Consider the following 9466-nt stretch of genomic DNA (forward strand, 5'->3'; position numbering starts at 1 on the left):
CAGAGGCGGTGGAAACCAAGACATTTAAGGAGCTTCCTGATATTAGACCAAACCTTCACTCTGAAACTTGATGAATTTCCTCTCCAAGAATTTCTTTCCAAGTTAAGCAAAAAGATACTATGATATTTTGAATTTAGCTGAGTACACTCTGAAATTTTAATATTCTTATCTTCTCTCAACCAGACAATTGGAGACCAGGAGACTGCCTATAAGTGCTTTTGTATATTGTTTAAAAGTCTATTAATTAAATATACAAACCCTCAGCAACACAGGATCACCATTAATTTGACTGTTATCTGTAATGTGTCAGGAAATAAAATTGTGATGCTTTCTTCAAAAATGACAAAGAAAACAAAATTGAAATTAATTCTTCTTAGTTGATTAACTTTGTGGCAATATGCATATACTTTGGAGGTTAAGGATGTTGGGGAAATAAACATCAGCTAAAGAAGAAATTGAACAGAAAGACTTAGAAGTGGAGAACTCACAGATACAAATGAGAGAAGTTTTGACAGTAATGGGGGTATCAAGGGTTGAATTGGCCCTTAAATTGTGTTCATTAAGTGTCCTGTGTTTCTTTGAGGTTTATTAAGACTCTTGAGAGGAGACTAACAAATTTAAACACAGAGAAATAAAGATGCACATTTAGGATTATAACATGTTTCCCCTGAGTTTTTTAAAAATGTTATTTCTGACACAGTTTTTTTTTTGGCATTTTGACATGCTGTTGTTACAAATGCAGTCACAGCGCAGTACTTTGATTAGACAAAAACAACAGCGTTCTTTTTTCTCTAAGCGAAAAAGAGTTTGAAGTGAGATTTGAAATGACTTGCAAGAATTCTTCAGCGCAGTGAGAAAGTTGAGAAGATAAGATTAAGAAGATCCTTGTGTGAGGAGAGAAGGCTAGACCACTATCTCCTTCTCCAGGAAGCCAAGTTGCTGTGGGGGATGAGATCCCAAAAGCAGCACATCCCTGACCTTGTCCTCAGGCACTTTGGAAGGCAGAGGACCTCACACAGGTGCTGTGCATTTGCCAGAAGAAAGAGGGAGTTTGGCTTTTTGCCAGAGAAGAAACTTTGCCTTTAGCATCTGCCGTCCAGACAACTGTAATCTGAAGTGTCTGACAAGAGTTTAGACAGCCCTTGAAAAAATTTAGGATGTGGAGGAGTAATTTCTCCAGGGTTTCAGGGATACCTAAGCTAAGCTCTGAAACCAACTCCAACCATACTCCTCATCCGCTTCTGTCTTTCTCTTTTCCTTTCGATTTCTCCTCATCTGTATGTTTAATAGAGTATAAGACACCGGAAGTTACTAATATGTACCCAATATATATCTGGTCCCGGTGAAGTGGACATCACAGAGGCTTTTGAACACACTTCTACCTCTCACGTAGTTAGATCTGAAGAAATGTCCGTAACTTTCTTGATCCTCAGTTTCCCATTTTATAAACTGGGGATAATTATATCTACCTCATAGGGTGATTGTGAGGCTTAATGCATCCAACATGTTTAGAATGAAGTAGGTATTCAATCAATGCTAGTTCTTCTTTTTCCTTTATTTAAGGAAATGAGATGTAAGCATATAAAAAAGTGATGAGAATAAATGGAATATTTGCTGATACTCACAAAAACTTCTGGTCTAGACCCGTTCACCAAGGGAAGTTGTGACTTTGGAAGACTAAAAACATTATTTTCTGTGGTGTCGCACATCCCGATTTATTCGCTAGTGGCAGAGCAAGTAATCCTTTAGAAATGTATACAAGCTAGTTAAAGAAAAAATACAAATTAGAATAAGTTGATTGAAGTAAATGACTAAGATTGAACAAAAAGAGAAGTAGTATATTATAGAGTCCTAGGTGGCGCAAACAGTTTGGGCTTGACTACTAACTTAAAAGTTGGTGGTTCAAATCCACCCAGCAGTGCTGCAGAAGAAAGGCCTACTGATCTACTTCTGTAAAGATTACAGCCTAGAAAACCCTATGGAGTAGTTCTACTCTGAAACCATGGGGTTGACATGAGTTGGAATAGAATTGAAGGCGATGGCTTTTTGGTATATTAGGGTTCTGCAGTCAGACAACCTGGGCTCAGATTTTAGCTTTGCTGGGTAGTTCTTGGTGAGTTGTTAATCTTCCTGTGCCTTGTTCTTCTCATCTGTAAATGGGGATAGTAATGGGGAATGACAGAATGAAGATTGACTGAAGTAATGAATATGAAGCATGTAGTCAGAGTCTGACATGGAATGGAGAGTTAATGCCAGTTATTACTAATGTTTCAAAACTCAATGTGAGCAAAGTTGACTGTTTGCATGTTTATCAGGGAACAAAGACAAGCAAACAATTTCTAAAAACAATTCAGGGTGTTTTTTTATACAAGTGCCGATTGTTCCAAAAGGTGTCAGGGCATTTGGGAGGCTGCAGTTTGGAAGGGATTTAGCTCGTGGCTAACACCTCTGTTACGGCAATAACACGGATTGGAGCCGCCTGCCGCAATAGCCAATTCTGAGACGGGTGAGGTGAGCAGCAAGATGTTTATTATATATCAATATATAGGAGATGGAGGGGAATAGATTCCTCCAAAAACCCGTCTCCCTCACTGGAGAGCAGCTGAAGTCTTTTATAGGGACAGGATTATGGATCTTTTGTGGTAGTTTCCCCTTGAGGTGATGATGTCTTAGATGAGTTAACCTTCTACTGGTATTCTTAGAGGTTATCTAGTAACATCTTTGGGGATTATCTGGCGACATCCTGCTTTTTCTTGTCACAAGATGGGTGCTCTGTTTGGTTTTTCATTCTTAGATCATTATCGCTTGTTTTCCACCCTCCAGGGAGGAACGTCGGTTAATCTTAAACCTTTTTGTAGAGACTGGAGAAACAAGATCATGAGACAATGTGGTGGTTAGCAATGGGGAGTAAATACCAGTGAGCCAGGCCTGTGTAGCCTCTTCCACCCCTGCTCCTCCATCTCTCACTAAAGATCAGTGCCAGCTTCAAGCAGGAAGCATTACTCATACTATCTTTTTACACAGCAGTTAACCTTCCTTGTCACTGCTTCCGGTGGGAGATCAAATGCATTGAAATCATGGAGGTGGCACAATAAATCATGGTCACTTCTTGACATGGCCAGACAAAGCAACTGGAAAGCGCCTCACCACAATGTCAGCTGAAAGTTGAAATGCAAAGTTTTAACATATTAATTCTTTCTTTTTTATTGCCATCCTGATATTTCCTTCTCTCCCCATGTCTCAAATGAGAATGTAAGAGACTGGAGTGGACTTAGCAGCTTGGTGGGCTAAATTGCCATGCGCAGCTTTCCTTTCTCTTTCTTTTTTTTCTTTTAGTTTCATATGTGAACAGTGGGACCTAAGAATGAAATAATTGAGCAAAACTAACTTGAAGTAAGGAGCCCTGGTGGTGCAAACAGTTAAGCTCTCGGTTGCTAACAAAAAGGTCGGTGGTTTGAATCCACTCAGTGGCTCCACAGGAGACAGAACTGGCAGGTGATCTGCTCTCGAAAAATTACAGCCTAGAGAACCCTATTGGGGCAGTTCTACTCTGTCACATAGGGTCACTATAAGTCAAAATCAACTGGATGGCACCTAACAATAACTTGAGGTAGTGAAAGAACCGTTCTCACTTATGAAAGCTCAGATTTCAATATCACTTTCTAAACACAAACACAAATTCTTTTAGAGTTTGTATCCTTAGGAAGGGGCTCCCCTTCCATGTAGACTGTGTTCCCAGGACCCAGCACTGTGCCTGTGCCATAATAACCAAAAACCTATTGCCCATCTAGTTGATTTCAACTCATAGCGACCCTATAGGCACTTACCAAATACTTGTTAAATGAGTTCTGGCCTCCCAGCTCTCTGGGGCTTACTTTCATTTCTCCTGTTCTTTACCAAGAACTCCTCAACTGGCCCTCAAAGTGTTTCTGGTTATCCACTGGTTAAACACCTTCTAAAGATCTTTTTCTACCTAACTTGGACTACATGATCTATGACTTTAACTACACAGCTGCTGTTTAGGAAGGCTCAGAATCCTGACCTGTATCCATTCAGTCATTTGTTTTCTTGGCTCCTAAGGCTGGGCAATTGGATCTTATGAAACTATAAATCTCTTCCCAGAAAAATGTATTAACATACAAGACACACCAAGTTTGGCACATGATTTCTTCGGATCATTTGGGAGCACATCCATGGATCCAAGATAAAGACCTTGCCTTTTTGTAATTGCCCCTTTAATTAGCAATAGCCCCCTACTGTGCTCCTCTGTCTTTGAGGGTAGTGAATGTGTTGTTCTCATCTCCTAATCACTTCTCAACTCACTACAATATGGCGTCCTACTCCCAACTTTTCAAACTGCTCTTCAGAAGGGCAGAAGCTCCCCAAAGGCCACCTAACTGCCAGACCCTGGACCCAATCCTTGTCCAAAAGACTGCTTCACACCATTGGATATTGTTGATCAGACTCTCATTTTCTTGGCATTCATGACACCATTTCCTCTTATTCTCTTAGCTCTTGGACTATTCCCTCTTCATTTCTTTTCCGGCATCTCTTTGTCTGCTCTGCCCTTAAATGCTCTTCTCTCTACGAGTTCCATTTCTAGTTCCTCTTTTCTCACATTCTACATCCTTTTTCTGAGGAATCTTATCTCTGTTCATTTTTTCAACCACTACCCATATACTGATGACATCCGAATGGAGGTCTCAGGCCAGAAACCCAGGCGTCTCTCCTGAACACTTGCCATCTCTTTCTCTGTATCTGCCTGTGGGATGTCGGTTTAATTCAGGGGATCACTATTAAGAAATCTAATTGCCTACAGGTATACACTGTATTCTGGAATACCAACCTCATCTGAAAAAAAGGAGAATATTTTGATCTCCTATTTGCTTTACTCTTCTGTTTTATTTGTAGGATGTTCTTCACTGCTGGTGTTTTCTTCCAGAGGGAGTCATATCCATTTAGCATAACACTTCTAGCTCTCTGTCCTCATTCTCCAACTTGGAGAGGAGAAACCTCCCTGATTGAAGAGCTGCTCTCAGAGAGCCTGTGCTCTAGATGGCTCTTGGCCTGCAGGAAGCTTAGTGGTAAAGACCTTGAACCTGCCAGGTATGCCTAAGAGGTTGCAAAGCTCCCGGTGAAAAGTGAGACAAACAAGTCTAATTCAGAGGCTCACTATTAGGAAGTCCATTTGCCTACAAGTATACACTATATTCTGGAATATCAGCTTATCTGAAATAAAGGGGGATATTTTGATCTCTTATTTGCTTTACACTTTTGTTTTATTTCTGAATTGGTTCAGAACTCTAGATTTGGAAAAGGCACAGTTTTTGTTGGAGGACAGGGAAATTTCAAGTGCTATTACTATCCCAAACTGAACTCTGTATGTTCTCATGCTTTTTCTCTAGAATTTGCCTCTCCTCTGGTTCCTCTTATCTTTCTTAATGCCATACCTCCGTCTCTCTTTTTTCCCTCCTGATGGCTTTTCTGGAACTTTGCTACCTGCAAATAAAACTTTCTGAAAATGTCCTTAACCTGTTGTTAACGGAGAAATGGGAGACTTCACTCCAGTTTTCCTATTCTGTCTGAAGAATACAAAAGGACACATGGGTTCTTTTGAATGCTGATCGAGGAAGGAAAAGAAAGACTTTGGCATGGCTGTGACCTGTAGTTAACTGAGCAAAATTTCTCAAGGTACTGTGAGGCGGTCTAAAGGAAGTGTAAAACAGAGTTCCTGCTCTCATGAAGTTTCTCATTTAAGTAGGAGGATTGTATAAACAAAATATGTACAAAATCACAAATAACGCTAAAATATCAAGACATATAGCAGATCCACAGGAAGGATTCATATTGAAAGAAGAGTGTTGGTACGATGGGGTGGGATGGGAAGGCTTAGCATGGCTTAGCCCCTAGCATCCATCAGCTACTCTTATTATCATTCATGGAGAAGATGAATGTATGGTTTGAGTTGGTCAGGAGACCTGACTTTGCCTCTTGTGTCCAACTAAATTGCTCTGTACTCCAAGACCTCTTAATTTGAGCTCTGTCCTAATCCTTCTGGTTTTAGGTACCTTGGTGGGCTTACTGTATAGATATGGTTCTGGTTTCTGTTTTGTTTTCTTCTTTCTCAACCCTTACATACATCCTGGCCTAATTCCAGCAGGTATGAGTCTCACTTCATGAATACCAAGAATGATCACATTTTATCTTTTCTTTAAATCAATATAAATCTGTTGCTGAGCCCCTATCCCACAGGACTGTCTGGAAATTCAGTATCAGTCATTTCTAAGGCCCTCTGCTGGCTCCTCTGAATTGTGCAAGGGATTTGGTTCTTAGAGCCTGAGCATCAGGGAAAATCATCTGATCATTGGTCAACAGTGTGTTCCTCTGACCACAGAGACTGTTATTGTACTGGCCTTCATGGTTCCTTTAGATTGGGAGGCTTTGTTTCTCATGTGCCATGCGTCTTGCTGTTAGATGTCATCACGTCAGCTCCTGACCCATGGTGACCCCACACACAATAGAATGAAAGGCTGCCCTGGTCCTGTGCCATTCTCATAACTGGCTGTGGATTAGACTGTTGTGATTCATAGGGTTTTCATTGGCTGATTTTCAGAAACAGATTGCCAGGCCTTTTTTCCTGGTCCATCTTAGTCTAGAAGCTCCATAGAAACCTGTCCAGCATCATAGCAACATGCAAGCCTTTACTGACAGACAAGTGGTAGCTATGGTTGTGCCTGAGGAACATTGGCTGGGAATCGAACCCAGGTCTCCTGCATGGGAGGCAAGAATTCTACCGCTGAACCATCACTGCCCCCTGGGATCTTGGAGGAGGTTGAGAGATGGCTGTGCTGAGGTCCACCCTCTCTAGGTGCCCCACAGAGTGACTCCTGCTAGTCTTATTGCCTTGCTAGGTACTCCTGTACTGCAGGGGATCTCAGCTCTTCATAGGAGTTACACACTTCTCTCTCCATTCCCAGAAGGTAGCATATGAGCAAAAACTGATGGTCCTGAAGGAAGATGTCCAAACTGCACTGAAGGCATTGGTGAAAAACAAGACTCCAGGAATTGACAGAATACCAATAGAGATGTTTCAACAAATGGATACAGTGCTGGAGGTGCTCACTTGTCTATGCCAATAAATTTGGAGGACAGTTGCCTGCTCAACCAATTGGAAGAGATCCTTATATGTACCCATTCCAAAGAAAGGTGATCCAACAGAATACAGAAATTATCGAACCATATCATTAATATTACAGACAAGTAAAATTTTGCTGAAGATCATTCAAAAGGCTTTGCAGCAGTACATCAACAGGGACAGAAATTCAAGCTGGATTCAGAAAAGGATGGGGAATGACGGATATCATTGCTGACGTCAGATGGACCTTGGCTGAAAACAGAGAATACCAGAAAGATGTTTACCTGTGTTTTATTGACAATGCAAAGGCATTAGACTATGTGGATCATAACAAATTATGGTTAACATTATAAAGACTGAGAATTTCGGAACACGTAATCATGCTCATGCGGAACCAAGAGGCATAGACCAAGAGGCAGTCATTTAAACAGAACAAAGGGATACTACGTGGTTTAAAGTCATGAAAGGTGTGGGTCAGGATTGAATCCTTTCACCATACTTATTCAGTCTGTATGCTGAGCAAATAATCTGAGAAACCAGACTATATAAGAAGAAGAACATGGCATCAGGATTGGAGGAAGACTCATTAACAATCTGTGATGTGCAGATGACACAACCTTGTTTGCTGAAAGTGAAGAGGACTTGAAGCACTTACTGATGAAGATCAAAGACTATACAGCTTTCAGTATGGATTACATCTCAACATAAAGAAAAGAACAATCCTCACAAGTGGACCAATAAGCAACGTCATAATAAATGGAGAAAAGATTGAAGCTGTGAAGGATTTCATTTTACTTGGATCCGCAATCAACACCCATGGAAGCAACAGTCAAGAAATCCAACAACATATTGCACTGGGCAAATCTGCAGCAAAAGACCTCTTTAAAGTGTTAAAAAGCGAAGATGTCACTTTGAGGACTAAGGTGCTCCTGCCCCAAGCCATGATATTTTCAATTGCCTCATATGCATGTGAAAGCTGGGCAATGAATAAGGAAGACCGAAGAAGAATTGATGCCTTTGAATTATGGTGTTGGGGAAGGATATTGACTGCCAAAAGAATGAACAAATCTGTCTTGGAAGAAGTACAACCAGAATGCTCCTTACAAGCGAGGATGGTGAAACTACATCTCACCTACTTTGGACATGTTATCAGGTGGGATCAGTCCCTGGTGGAAGGACATCATGCTTGGTACAGTAGAGGGTCAGCGAAAAAAGGGGAAGACAGCGTCAAGACCCTGTGTCAAGATGAATTGACACAGTGGCTGCAACAAAAGGCTCAAACACAGCAAAGGTTGTGAGGATGGTCCAGGACCAGGCAGTGTTTCATTCTGTTGTACATACGGTTGCTATGAATCAGAACTGACTCGACGGCACACAACAACAACATATTCTCCTAGGATCGGCTTAGTGTTTTACCAAAGGAGCGAGAGCTATTGACTTTAAGTAGCTTGTGTTTTCTCTCTCAAATTCTGTGTAAGAAAATAATAAGCACCTAGCTCCTATTTGGAAGGGAGTGGCAGAGTGGAGGAGGAGAGGAAAATGCAGTGAGAACCCAGGCAAATGATATCTCAGAAAATTATCCTTCCATAGTCTGGTTTCTGTTTTTCTTTTTTTTCACTCCTGCCTGGTTTTCTCCTTATGACAGAATAGGTTTCTTTGCCTTATAGACTCCCTCTCCTCTCCCTCCCTCATTAAGCACCCATTTGCCTGGTGCAAAGTTCTAGATGTATAATTCTCCTTGAACTGATTTACTATATACGAAGGATCAGAAGATTTTTGGGGCAACGACATACCAGAGCCAGAAATTATTTCTCGTCACTTGTGTGTCCCAGGAGGCAAGTGGAGTTTTAGAGGACTCATTCTGCATATGGTTCACCAAAGATTATTTCATAGAAACATCCTCAATATTTATGGAGGCTCTGGCCAAGCTATTAACCAAGTGAGCCAATCGATTGTTGAGCCCGGTTTCCACATTCGTATTAGAAGTCAATTGGAAAAGACAAGATTTCCAAGCAGTTTATAGCTCACTTTATTTCCCTTCTCTCTACCACCCCATGATTGTGGTAACACTATTACTCTGATTGGAAAAAATTGTTGTCTAATGATAGTAAAATGTGCATCCACTGATAAACTGTGACCAGCTCTTAGTTTTTTGCAAGGGCTGGGAAAATTAAGATGTCATTAAATATTTTATCTCCCTTCCTTCATGCTATGGCTTTAATGCTGTATTCAAAGATCATTACTCAGTAAGGCCGGCGAGTCTCCTTGGCTTTGACGACATTCTTTACATGAGCATGTAATATTTATTATTACTCTCTGTTACCTGCTTTT

The 9466-nt window shown here is 40.9% G+C and overlaps 1 non-coding gene across 1 annotated transcript; it reads right to left on the bottom strand.

The window, feature by feature from the left end:
* Nucleotides 1-6740: 6740 nt before the first annotated feature.
* On the bottom strand, nucleotides 6741-6811 carry TRNAG-CCC (transfer RNA glycine (anticodon CCC)). Its single transcript has one exon. It is a non-coding gene; the product is annotated as a tRNA-Gly (tRNA).
* Nucleotides 6812-9466: the final 2655 nt, after the last annotated feature.

This window comes from Trichechus manatus, unplaced genomic scaffold (assembly GCF_000243295.1).
Source record: "Trichechus manatus latirostris isolate Lorelei unplaced genomic scaffold, TriManLat1.0 scaffold00199, whole genome shotgun sequence".
Classification (NCBI taxonomy): domain Eukaryota; kingdom Metazoa; phylum Chordata; class Mammalia; order Sirenia; family Trichechidae; genus Trichechus; species Trichechus manatus.